The 14348-nt window shown below is 37.5% G+C and overlaps 2 long non-coding RNA genes across 3 annotated transcripts in view; one reads left to right on the top strand and one right to left on the bottom strand.

Annotated features, from left to right (window-relative positions):
- Window positions 1-14348, bottom strand: part of LOC123606732 — a 190822-nt gene that overhangs the window by 25707 nt on the left and 150767 nt on the right. For both annotated transcript variants that reach the window (XR_006716472.1, XR_006716471.1), the window contains exons 4-7: window positions 8307-8414; window positions 8030-8094; window positions 2904-2937; window positions 1121-1196 (exon numbers count right to left, since the gene is read on the bottom strand). This is a non-coding gene — a long non-coding RNA (uncharacterized LOC123606732). The remainder of the gene's footprint in view (window positions 1-1120; window positions 1197-2903; window positions 2938-8029; window positions 8095-8306; window positions 8415-14348) is intronic.
- The window catches only part of LOC123606733, a 79582-nt gene that overhangs the window by 37710 nt on the left and 27524 nt on the right, over window positions 1-14348 (top strand). The window lies entirely within an intron of this gene.

Here is a 14348-nt window from a genome sequence, read left to right as displayed (position 1 = left end):
AAGGAATAAGGAAAGAAAGAAATGAGTAATACATGTAGAAACTGACAAGTTTTATTTCTGAAAAACTTTGGCAAATGGTAAAGATACTTGTTAAAAAGTCAGATTACTTAGTCTTTTTCCAGGGTTTCTGGACTTAACCCTTGATTAACTGGAAAGTAGGCTGAAGACTACAGCTGTTCTCCCTGCTGCACTTTGGGCAAAAGTTAGGCTTACATTCTCCCCTCTACCTAATGAGTTAGGAGTATAAATTGATAGTGACTAGCTGTCGCTTCCCACAGGGAAGTTTGAGTTCAGTCTTGACTAATGCTTTCTAAGCTGAGCACACAGTCTGTAAATTTTGGTTGGATGAAGAATCACTATGTTCTCATAAAATGTTTGCTTTCCTTTTGGGGATTTTAGTGTATGCTGGATTCAATATCTGTACCCACATTCTAAGAAAACAAAGCATAGCATTTCAAAAATCAAAACACTGAAATAATTAGAGTGGAAGGACAGTATTAAGACTATTTTAACCACATTTTTTTTTGGTCCCTCTACAGCTAGGAGTATTTTTCCCCCTGAAAGTAAAACGCAACTAAAAGTTGTATCAACAGTGTATCCATTTAACACAATTGTCTAGGACCAAAGAGATGATAATCTCATTTTCTAGGAAACAGTTTTCACTGAGAACACATTTTAAAGGATTGATACTAAAACTAATCCACATGGTAAAATTAATGTCAAGACATTAAATAGGAAATTTATCTTGATATTACAGGATTAAAAAATGTAAAATTTTTGCTTTGAAATCAAGCGTTTTCCTATGAAGGAGACAGTCATTAAGTACAACAAGAATATGGCTGAAGAAGTATTTATCTTAGCAATTATAATAATGCTTTTATGTTAGCTACAAACACCAAGCACATTAGCATTTGGATTTATTTATTTAAATAATCTAATGAAAAATCTATTTCTAGTACTTTAATAGGCAGGAGCCATTTCTAAATAGAGCATTGGGTCTTCCAAATGGAAATACTTTTTTGTGTGTGTGCAGACCACTCTGTTACATTGTTCCTGAAATGATAAAGTAATTAGAAATTCAGCCCAATACAAATATTAGAATGTGCATGAAAGTACTTACTCCAGATGGATGTGTTCTCTGGAATATTTTCTATCTTTGCCTTCAAAATACATTTTTTTTCCTAAGAAGCAAAATACTAGAAAATAAATAACATTGGTTAGGAAATACATAAATTATATGCCAAGAAATACAGAAAGGCTTGAAAATCTTTTGGAAAATAAGCAGATTTAAAGATAATAACCAAATAAACCAAATAAAAAATAATAGAGGAAAATAATTTTCAAGAGTAAATATAAGAGGTGCAGGGAATATATTAGTAATAAAATTACACTGAAAAAAAAAAAAAACAACAATAGTCATTCTCTATGTCCATGATGTATTTGTCTTTACTGTATTAAATTTTAGTGACAGTTCTTTCTTTAGTACTTTTGTGAAATGCTCATGCTCCTGTGGTCTGAATTTATGTTTGAGTTTATTTCTTGTTGATAGTAAGTGATGCTTATAAGCATAAATAGGTCCTTGGCACTAGTCTCATTAATTAATGCATACAAAGGGTGCATCCGTTTTAATCTAATCATAATATTTAAACCACTAGTTCATGGGTATGGCTGTTTTCTATTCAAATGCCCTTCTTTATTAGTGATAAAATTCTCAGCGACATTCTTTTTGAATAACTTCATTCAAGGCATAAAATATGAAATAGTACAAAATATGGAAGTTTATAGTAAGATCCACTCTTTATATGAGATTGGTTTGTTTTAAGAAGGACTAAGTAAGGATGTGATAGTAACATTGAAGGGATAAAATACAAACTACAACGATTTTCTCAGCATGAAGTGAAATGGAAGTCTGGTATTTTTCTGGTAAATGTGACAAGGCAGAAATATCTACACATCTTGCCCTTTAAAGTATGTACCCAGGGGCACCTGAGTGGCTCAGCCAGTTGAGCATCCAACTTCAGCTCAGGTCATGATCTCATGGTTTGTGAGTTCGAGACCTGTGTCAGGCTCCGAGCTAACAGTTTGGAGCTGGAAGCCTGCCTTGAATTCTGTGTTTCCCTCTCTCTCTGTCCCTGCCCCACTCGCGCTCTGTCTCTCTCTCAAAAATAAGTAAACATCAAAAAAAAAAAAAAAAGAATCCAACAGCTGGGATGCCTTTTCAACTCCTAATGGATTTAGTTAGTGGTAAAAGTTGAATTTTACAACATCGACAAAAATAAGGGCAGAGGAGTGGATGAAGAAGAGAAGAAAGCAACTTAATGAGGAGCAAAGAGAAGAAATAATTTCAAAAAATATGTCTTAATTTCTTCCTGACTTTTTAAGAGACCTAGAGTTTTATAAATTAGCTAAAACTATCTTGTTTAAACTTCCAAGAATTACTGTTGTGGACTGAATATCTGTGGCCCCTCGCTCCAAAATTCATAGGATAATATCTAACCCCAGTGTGATAGGGTTTAGAAGTGGGGCCTTTGGGAGGTAATTCGGTCATGAGGCGGTGGCCATCATGAATGGAATTAGTGCCTTTATAAGAGGCCAGAGAGCCAGCTCTTTCTACCACTTGAGGATACAAGAAGTTAGCTGTCTGCAACCCAGAAGAGGGCCCTCACTGGAACCCCACCACTCCGGTATCCTGATCTTGGACTTCCATCCTCCAGAACTGCAAGAAATAAATTTTGGTTGCTTATAAGTAAAAAAATAATAATAATAAAAATAAAGAAAATGTGTACCAAATATGGTTTTAAAATGCATTTGAAATTGTTCTTTTTACCTCACACTACTCACTGATTAAAGTATTATTCTAGAGACAATTTCACAAGAAATGTTTTCAAAATATAAATACTTACAGTTTAGACACTTGATTATTTTCTTGGGAACATTCTGCAATTCATATGAAAGGCAAAACTTCAGTGATACATTTTTTAAACATTTATAAAATTTATTTTATAAAATTAAATATATAAGTTACATTATATATCATTAATATATATTAATGCTTTATTCAAAAATATAAAAATATTAAAATAGTAATAATATTAAAATAAAGTATTTATTTATATATATTACATTTTCAAAGCAAATAGATCACTAATAAACCTAAAAGCCATTTTTTGATGTTTATTATTTTCACATCTTTATAGTGTTTGCTTTAATTTACCAGCTCCTCCTATGTGAAATGCTGGCTTCTATCACATTAGAACCCTTGTGGCTCATTGCCTTATTTATTTATTTATTTATTTATTTATTTATTTATTTATGTTAACCTACAGTGCAATATTGGTTTCAGGAGTAGAATTCAGTGATTCACCACTTACATAAACAACCAGTGCTCATCATAACAAGTGCCCTCCTTAGTACCCATCACTCATCTGGCCCATTCTCCTCCCCACTTCCTCCATCAACCCCTCAGTTTGTTCTCTATTTTTATGAGTGTCTTATTTTTTTCCCTCTTTTTTTTCCCCTTCTTCCCATATATTCATGTGTTTGTTTGTTAAATTCCACAAATGAGTGAAATCATATGGTATTTGTCTTTCTCAGACTGACTTACTTCATTTAGCATAATACACTCTAGCTCTATCCACATCATTGCAAATGGCAAGATTTCATTTTTTGATGGCTAAGTAATATTCCATTGTATATCTATCTATCTATCTATCTATCTATCTATCTACATATACACATACTACATCTTTTTTATCAATTCATCAGTCAGTGAACGTTTGGGCAATTTCCATAGTTTTGCTATTTTTGCTAATGCTGCTATAAATGGCAGGGTGCATGTACCCCTTCGAATCAGCATTTTTGTATCCTTTGGATAAATACCTAGCACTACAATTGCTGGATTATAGGGTAGTTCTCTTTTTAACTTTTTCAGGAAGCTCCATACTGTTTTCCAGAGCAGCTGTACCAGTTTGCATTCCCACCAGCAGTGCAAGAGGGTTCCCTTTTCTCTGCATCCTTGCCAACACCCGTTATTTCCTGTGTTTTTAATTTAGCCATTCTGACAGGTGTAAGGTGGTGTACCATCATGGTTTTGGTTTGTATTTCCCTGATGATGAGTGATGTTGAGCATTTTTTTCATGTGTCTGTTAGCCACATGGATGTCTTCTTCGCTGCTTCCTCTTTTGTGAAACACAACATGCACAGTTCAGCTCCTCTTTCTCTCTGACAGCTGTGCTCATTCTTGTCCCCAATTACCTTGGAAGCTTCTTTTCCTCTTCCTTCTCTGACCTGTTTATGTCCTAAGGGGTGCTCTTCCCTCTTTCTTTTCACACAACTCATTCCCCCTTAGTAATCTTATCACTCCTATCACAAGCCCTAAACTGTGGCTACCAACCCATCTTTTATGTAGAGTAGAGGATGGCAAACTTTTTCTGAAAGGGCCAAATAGTAGACAATTTAAGTCTGGCAGTCCATACAGTCTCTGTCAAAACTACCCAACTCTGCTGTTGTAGCACAGACACAGCCATAGATAAGACATGAACAAATGAGCATGGCTGTGTTCCAATAAAACCCTGGAATTTGAATTTCATGCAAATTTCACATGTGATGACATATGTTAGGGGCTGAATTGTGTTCCCCCAAATTTTTATGTTGAAGTCCTAGCTCCTAGTACATCAGGATGTGGCTGAATGTGGAAATTGAGTCTTTAAAGAGGCAATTCAATGAAAATGAGGTCATTATGGTGAGCCCTGATGCATTATGACCGGTACCCTTCTAAAAAGAGGAAATTGGGATAGAGAGATACAAAAGGAAGACCACGTGAAGATTCAGGGAGAAGACAGCCATCTGCGAGGCCTCAGAACAAACCAACCCTCCATCACCTTGCAGACACCTCAGACTTCTAGTCTCCAGAGTGGTGAGAAAATAAATTTCTGTTATTTAAACTACCTAGTCTGTGGTACTTTTTAATTGCAGCCCTGCAAGTTAATACAACATATTTTTCTTGTTTTGATTTTCTTCAACCATTTAAATACGGCAAAACTAGTGTTAGCTCACAGGATGTACAAAAACAGGTAATAGGCCACATAGGGCTTGCTGGGCCCAGTTTGCTAAGGCCTGATCTGGAGGTCTTTTTCAAGCTTCATTTTATAAAAGCGATCACTGCGTTACCTCCTCAGATTCCTCACACTCAACCTGTCTCAAGTAATTTGATCATAATTTGGCTAATACCTTCCCTGCCTTTGTGTTCTCTGCTTTGTTGAGTACAACTATCCTCTATTCAGTCACCCACACTGTAAACCTAGTAGTTATCCTAGATTCCTCCCTTTCCTTCATTCCCCACATCTTATAAAGGACCAATTCTCACTGATTTCACTTTGTAACATTTTCTCATCTATGTGACATCTTCTATCTCTTAATCTGTTGTAATACTGTGCAAATTTGTCCTGATCTTCAGTCTTACTGTCCACACTGCTGCCAGAGAGATTGTCTAAAATCTAAATCTAATTATATTGCTCCTCTGCTTAAACTCTCTTAAAGGTTCCCTGGTATCTAAAACCTGAGCTTCTGAACATGATATACACTGTATTCCGTGAGGTCTTACTTCATCAAATTCAGTCTTTGATGGGTTCTGCTTTCAACAACAGTTCAAATTAAATACTTGCCATTTCCAGGAAGAGGCATAAGGTGACCTGCCTCTCTGCCTTTATTTGTGCTTTTCTTGCTGCAATACTTTCCCTCTCTCTCTTCACATGATGAGCATTTGCTCCTTGATCATGGGAGCTAGTTTTCTTTTTCAGTTCTCACACAAGACTTAGCAAAAGGTAAGCTCTTCAAAAATATGTTAATGAATGGTGATCAGAAAAGCTGTGTAAGAGATGAATATATATGTATATATATATTCACTCATATATACATATTCACTCATATATATATATTCGCTCATATATATACATATACACATGTATATATATATATACATATATATGTGTATATATATATATGACACTAACATGTCTGCATGTTTCTGTATACAAACAGAATTTTTGTGTGTATTTATGCACACAAAAATCTCTACTTTTTGGCTCAGCCAGCAGTGGTATAACAGGTGTGGCAACTGTTAAAGCCAAGTTGAAGGACAACTGGACTCCAAAGAGTCTGGATCCAGGATTCCATCAGTTCAGGGTGCATCCAGAAACATCAAGGAAAGAATCACTGTCCATTTCCTGCTTACTCCTTGAACTGTAGCTTTGTTAAGGCCATCTCCCAAACCAGACATGCACTGTCCTCTGTTTGTAATTACTTAAGCCCTACATGTCCTCCATGGCTCCTTAGAGCTGTATTTCTTCAGGGATCCAAAAGCCTGCTGCCTCTGTTCCAGGATTTACTGACGATTCCCTTCTCTCCTGTAACATTTAATATCCCTCTATTTAGCAGTAACGTTTAAAATTTCCTTCTGGTTCTGAGGACCTTTTTCCTTTTCTCTGTAAAATCCTCTGCTAGTGGTCATCTCAGCACATAGCCCATTTCCAAGCACCATGTGGGCAACTGAAGAACCAGGGTCCGAAATAGTCCTTTGTTTGGATCTCTCTTACAGCACTGAGAATCTACTCTGTACTGCACACATGACTTTTAATATTTTGGGATGTCACTGAACTTTTTGAGAATCCAGAAGATAGTATCCTTCTTCTCAGAAAAAATACGAATGTGCACACACACACACACACACACACACACACACCACTGACCCACACAATTTTACATTGAATTTTAAGGATTCATCAACCCCAACTTGCCAGGCTATACATTTCTTTGCCTACAGAAAACGTATCGTATTTTTCAATACTTTGCATGGTACCTAGGTGCTCAATAAATCTTGTCTGAGATAAACAGAACTGAACTCCAGCCTTTACCAGACTACATTTGCTATATTTGTATTCCATGCAGTACTTAGCACGGTGTCTTGGCAATAATAGTAATTTAATAAATATTTGTTGAATCAAATTGAAATGTGCTTTCTTTGTATCTCAGAGAAACATCAATTACAGTGATATAGGTAGATGGGGCTAAATAAATATTTAGAATGACTCTTTCAACACTTAATCTTATTGTTTTAACATCCTACAGCCTGGAATCCACTAAAGTAAGTACATTAGCGTTAATAGATACACTTTTAATCTTTTTTTCATGAAGTGTTTAAATTTTGAAGTATTTAGGTGTAAAGCAACAAAGTAGGATTTATTCATCCTTTTATAAATGTCACTACATTCTATTTTGAGAATAATGTGAATAAGGACCAGGTCTGAGAATTCTAAAAAGAAGCATTTCTACTAGGGAAGGAAGAATATGAGGCACCTTTTTCTTCCACAATCAACCCAAATGTCTCACCACTTAAAACAGATTCTCTTCTGCTTGGGTAGCAATCCTGTTCTTAGCAGTTTTTGGAATAATGAACAACCCTCTTCATAATGACAGAAGTTTGAGCCTTAAAAATAAAATAAATAATTAAAAAGGAGAAGGGAGAGCTGACTGATTGGAACGACACCAAATTTTTATTTTCAATGGCATTTGTAGCTGCTAGAAGTGACACAATTTGTGTCAGTCTAGGAACTTGAGGTAACCAAACATAAATTGTAATTGACCAAATTAAAGTCAGAAGAATTGTAATTAGTTCATTAAATAAATGGTGTGGAGAATTTCCCAACTTAGTGGTGAGATACAAAACAACAGACCATCTATTCAATAGAAAATAAGATAAAAAGGGATAAAACAAGAACAAAAACCTAACTTTCTCTTCAAAGGAAGCAAAGAAAAGACAATGGAAAGAAACATTAAAAAAGGAAGATTCAATTAGCAAGGAAGGAAAAAAGGAGAGAAATCCAAGTGGGATTCTCTGGGAGGGAAAAGAACGTGATGAGAGTTTAGATCATCATCTATAAATAGCCTCTTATTTTATAAATCCTTCATGTGATGCATAGATTATACGGTGAGCCTCCCTTGTCCTTAATATGTACAGTCTCCCGGCACATACCTTTTAAGGCAATCTGCAATAGTAAGCACAAAGAACTAGCTCTGGAAAATGACTTGGGCTTCTCTCTTTAAAAAAACAAGAAGAAAATTGATGAGGAGAGAATCTGGGAACATTGCACAAATTGTCAGGAGGGCACAGAAGGGATAAGTCTTAGTAGACTATGAAATAATTCAGAGGAATTGTATGCCCCTCTTCTTCTACTTACCGGTGTGAGGGATAATGTTAATTACCATCCTATAATGAACCTTCCTCCAAATAACACAGGCAACCCCTTTACCTGTCATTCTTCACAGACGTGTCAGGTCTTGTGTTCTGTTGGTCTCTTCTCACCCCTTTGTTCTGACTTTCAATTCTGCAAGATGCTAGTGGTGGTCGTGGAAGGGGGCTGAGGATGGAAAAGCAGAGAGTATGAAAGGGCAGATATTTTGTAATTAATTTTTTAATGCTTTGTTGTGTTTTCAAGAACTCCCTTCCATGTTTCTAATCACCTGAATTGAAGGAGCAGTCTTTGTAATTCTATACCAAATTTAATACTCTTTTTCAGGTTTTTAGCAGGGCAAAGAATTGGCAAAGGTACCCATCATGATAGTTGGCACTTCTCTTGAATATTCTTTATTACTGGCCATCATTATTTTTTAAAGAAGAAAAAAACCTTATTTTTAAAGAGGAAATAAAATATATCTTGAGACACCCCCTCCCACCCTGCTGACATAGGGATATGTTACACACATCTGTGTTCCTAGCCTACTCTTCCCACCTGGCCGAGAGAACCAGAGTGGCTAAATTAAAAGCATTCATCTGTGGCTTGATGGGCATGGTCAGTGGATTTCCCCTCCCACCAGACAAATTTCAAGACACTTAAAAATCTATGCCATCGTTTTCTAGGAAGATAAATACATCTTCCCTCAGTCAATTATCCCGAGAATAACTCTCTCCTACACATTTCTTCTAGCCAAAAAGATAATGTAGAGTTTTGTTTTGGTATTCTTGTTACAAAAGAAAAAGTGTTGTATCTTGAGAATTAAAAAGATATATAATTTATACTTCCCATTGACAATTTTTCACCATAAATCTCTTTGTACTCTCATTGAGTTTTTCAAAATGTCCATGGAAACAATGACTTAAGATGATAATGAGTGCCAATAAGAGAGGCTTCATTTCTCTAAGGACTATCATCCGTTCTAAGACTCACTTTTTAGATTCAATACCCCTCCTTTTGTTCTCTAAATCTCATTGGCTACAAAAAAAATGTTGTTTTGTACATTTCCATTTTGGGGATTTTTGTAATATTTCATATGATCTCGCTGGGGAACCTCATTCTGTACCATAATTTGAAATATTTTCTATCAACAGCTCCCAAACCTACACCTCCACCACAGCCCTCCCTCTTCACCTTTAATACTAGAGGACATATCCACCTGCTTATTCAACACGTTCCTATGGAAGGCTGTTTTTCCCCAGTAACTGAAACTAGACCAGCTCATTCTCCCAGATTCCATCTCTCACGATAATCACAATTGCCCTGGATGTCATTTTTAACACCTTCCATTAATTCACAGCCTCCTTTCTTCTCTGCCTCACATAGTGTCATCCAATGATTCATCAAATCCTGTGAATTTCCCCTTTGATGTGTCTCATGAAGTCATCCCATCATTGCTATTATTACTGCCAGGTGATATTACAGTGTCTTACCATCTCTTGCCTAGATTATTGTAAGGACATCCTAAATGATCTGATTTCAATGTCATCTGTATATACTTTCAGAGTTTTTACAAAAATATGATCATCTAAGTCCCTTCAATGAAGTTTCCTGCTATATCCTTTTTAAATTCCTTCTAAATCTGGCCTCTGCCTACCTATTCAGCCTCATCTCTTACCATTTATAGCACCACTTAACTATTCTGTGCATAGTTACATATCAAATAAAATGCCTGCAAATTTTAATAGCTCATATTAATAGCTACCAATTTTGCATTATATATATATGATAAAATTTCTAATCTTTACTATTACAAACAATGTTCCAAAGACCATCCTTGTGCATAAAGCTCTTCATATTTTCATGTAATTATCTCCAAGTCCACAGGGTAGTTACAAAGAGGACCATATGACACCTGAACATGCAAAGGGTTGCATGGGAGCGAAGAAACCCTGAGATTATTGAGTCTGGATCTTTTAACATGACTGAGAAATGTGCCTGCTTTTGGCTTTGGAGGGAGACATTATACTGGAGAGCAAGGATGCTTGTCCTTTGTTCTGGAGAAAGATACTATTGTCCAAGACTGTAAGCAAGCTTGCTCTTTGCTCCAGATGGAGACATTATCTCTATCTTTCAAAGCTGTTCACTAGACAAACGTTCTTGAAATGATAGTTTGGAGCAAAAGGCAGTCAATGACTCATTTTTCAAGACAAGCAAAAATGTGAGAGACCCAGGGATAACTGTCTCCCTACAAAATTCATCCTTTGTTTCTAAACCATTTTAGCTTCTGGCAAATATTCCCGTGAGTATGTGACTGCATCAGCCACTCTGATCTGACCAACAGAGGCTGGGGCCAAATTCTTTCAATTTGTCTCAGACAGAATTTAATTCAGGTCGATATCCATAGGACTTTAAGCAGCAGGATGAGGCTAACTTGCAGGATTGACATTAACCATAGCCCCCCAAATCCCACACCATACCAGCTGAATAAATCCCATGAAAGTATCATGATCTACCTTAGAAAGCCAGGTGGCTTTCTCAAGGTTCTATTTTGACTTTCTCACTAGATTGAAAGCATTAATTCAGGTATATGGCTACATCTAGATCAAAATCTGTCCTCTATAACAGCCCTGACCAGTGGTGTGATTAATCATTTCAGCTGATGCCAGTGACAAATTTCATGCTGCTTTTTTAATTAGATGATGACTATTAAAGGTGTCTCCAGGGCACACACAATAATGTAGCATTAATCCCTCCAGAAGTTTCCCCAGGTAATCAAGGATGGCTAATTTTGAGAGATCTTTAAGTCATCTAAGGGCAAAATAATCTATTGGTGGTGTTTCTTTAAACATTTGAAGGTCTTAGGACCACCCCTTAGGCACAAGTCACCATATTTTGGGGAGGGAGGCAAGGTAATGTCTGGTTTCAACACAGAGAGTATAGTCACAGAGGTGTGTGTGGTGCCCGTGGAAAAAACATGTTATCTCTAATTGTCAGTCTCCATCAGTAGTACTTACATCAATTGTGAGCCCAGTTTGACAGTAATCAAATATGGACTCCCACTGGCTGGTAACCCTTACAATTCCTGGTTCTGTTTGAATTTTTCAATCTAGTTCTCAGGCAGTTCTTCTGACCCACCCTATTTGTCCACAGCACCAACCAGGTGTCACTTATCTGTCCCATGGAATGACTGACAGTTACAACAATGGAGAAAGGCAAGTACCTCGAGGTGTTGATGGATGTTTTGTGTGCTTGGTAGCTGAGGTGGGACCATAATCTGTTCTTTTCCATAGTTTTTTAAGCTGGGTTCCAGGAAAGAGCAATCATATCTTGGTCAGGCCCATCTGACAGGGCATGGCAGATCTAGCAGTCAGTTTTTCAAAGTGTTTGCAACAACTTAGGAGAGCCACACAAGATATTTTACCCCATGAATAAAGTGGCAGGGGTGATTATGAAAGAAAGAATTTATTAATGCTCTTTTTCCCTCATACCTTTTGGTGTCTGAACTGTTCTTTCCCCAGAGAACAGGGATGCTGTTTTCCCTCAACTACCACAAAATCTGTGTATAGCTATATCCTCACCTTTTTTCTAACCATCTCCTACTCATACAGAAGGATCAGGTGAAAGATAGACATGGGAATTTTTATAAAACTTATCAAAACCCTTATGCTCCCCACTTTGACAAATTGGCCATTGTAGGAGGAAACTTAAAGCACTGTACTTGACCAAGTAGTTATTATCCTTATGTTCTAAGCCCATGGTTATTCAATAAGATAAGCCAAGTGGCTGACCAAAATTAAGTTAGAATTCATTAGGTCCCCTTTTGGCTGGGCTGCCACCAAGAGGGTTACCAATCAGGCCATCCTGAGGTGGCTTTTAGGGACAAAAAAAGTCATTATGCCTAGGAATATCTCAGAAATATGAATTTGCAAAATAGATCTATGTAACCCCCCTTTTGTCCTGATCATTATGACAATTATCCAGGAAGTAGCCAAAGTACAATGAACATTTATGTAGATAGCCATATTCAGTGACCAAATTGTCCTTAAACTGTGTGGACCAGGATGAGGTGGGGAGTTAAAGTCAGAGAGCTTTGAAGTCAATGTTTTATGAGGCCATTCTAAAAATCAATAATATCAGAGGATTGTGAATGGTCAAGTACATGTAAGATAACCAAAACCTTGCTATCACCCCTTATTCACTGGATTTTGTGATAAGAGCTGCATGACTGTCAAACTGCACATGAACTGAAAAGCTGAAAGCCTGACACCTATTAGTGGCCAGAGTTGACTGATTGGACTGGAAAGGCAACCTCATAACGTGAAAAGTGTCAATAGTGGTAAGGTGCCATGGATAACCCTAAGAGGGGGGTCAAAGACCAGTTGTAGCCAGTCTGTCAAAAAGATTCCTACAATCTTCCAGACTATAGTTTTACAAGTAGCAGAACAAACATCTAGGCAACAGTCCAAGATTCACTCAATCTATAAGTAGGTTCATCAAGGGTAGTAAAGGCTAAAGCTATGAAAGTGTCTTAAGCTCTGCCCACAGAGAGGAACAACCAGTCATTTTTGGTTCTGTATGGCCGGCACTAAGGTTGAGGAGCCAGAGCTGATCAGTAGACACTGCTGGGTTTCTGCTTAATCTGAACCATCAATGAACTAGACCCAGATATTTAGGGGAAACTCTGTGAATTCAGGGCACCACTCAGGGCACATAGTCAGTAGCTTTATTTTAGGCTGCAGAGATGTCAGAAAGAGATGATAGGAAGAATTTTATGTTTCCCACTAGCATTCTTCCAGATGTGCTCTTACTGATCAGAAAAATCCCCCCAGGACTTTATGAACATTCATAGCACAAGCATGTGAAACATTAATATCAATGATATATTCAAGCAAGGGAAGCCACAACAATATAGTACACTGAAATAACCCAAAGAGTCCAATCCACAAGTTCATTTTAACTTCCTTTCTCCACTGCAAACCTTTCCCAAACCCTGTCAGTTGAATTTGGGCATCCCTTTCCTCACCCTAGGATCATATAGGACAGTAACTTTCTGCCTCTACCTAACAGAGCTATAAAAATTTAGGTCCTTACCCTCTCCAAAGTTCTGCATGTTACTAGGATGAATAGGTATGGACTTCAGTCCCCCTTGGGAACAAGGAAACTTTAGCTTTTCTCCCTAATTATCTTTCTTTGTAAAGCAGCTAAGATCAGGCTAGTGAGGGAGGGAGGGAAAGGAAATGCAGAAGGTGAGAGTACTCTTGTGCTATTAAGTAAGGCACACTTACCGTAGGTCTCCAGTGACACAGTGGTTTTTCATGGCTCAACCAAACAAAATTTCCATGTTAGTGGTTCACCAAAGGCCTTTATCAACCAGGTTTATCGTCATTTATACACATACTTTAGCTTTGGGGACCCTCTGATTCGGTAGCCCTAAGCACACTGCTTTGAGATCGTTGCTTTCAGGTTTGTACACTTTGATTCACTTGGGATTGATTTGAGCAATAGTCATCTTTTTTTTTTTAATTTTTTAATGTTTTTATTTTATTTTATTTTATTTTATTTTATTTTATTTTATTTTGAGAGAGAGAGCAAGAGAGAGACAGTGCAAGTAGGGGAGGGGCACAGAGAGAGGGAGACACAGAATCCAAAGCAGGCCCCAGGCTCTGAGCTGTCAGCACAGAGCCCGACGAACCCACAAACTGCAAGATCATGACCTGAGGTGAAGTCAGACGTTTTACTGACTGAGCCACTCAGGCACCCCTGAGCAATAGTCATCCTTTTTTTTTTTTTTTTCCAACGTTTATTTATTTTTGGGACAGAGAGAGACACAGCATGAACGGGGGAGGGGCAGAGAGAGAGGGAGACACAGAATCCGAAACAGGCTCCAGGCTCTGAGCCATCAGCCCAGAGCCTGACGCGGGGCTCGAACTCACAGACCGCGAGATCGTGACCTGGCTGAAGTCAGACGCTTAACCGACTGTGCCACCCAGGCGCCCCAATAGTCATCCTTTTAAATGGAATCTATCTTAATCTGTATCATTTGCTATCCCATGGCCAAAATAGTATACCTTAGGTTTACACCCAGTTTCAGTAGAAAGGCTAGGGAGTATTCTGTGG

The sequence above is a fragment of the Leopardus geoffroyi genome, chromosome A2 (genome assembly GCF_018350155.1).
Source record: "Leopardus geoffroyi isolate Oge1 chromosome A2, O.geoffroyi_Oge1_pat1.0, whole genome shotgun sequence".
Lineage (NCBI taxonomy): Eukaryota > Metazoa > Chordata > Mammalia > Carnivora > Felidae > Leopardus > Leopardus geoffroyi.
The sequence above is the reverse complement of the archived record's forward strand: the minus strand, read 5'-3'. Positions and strand labels throughout refer to the sequence as shown.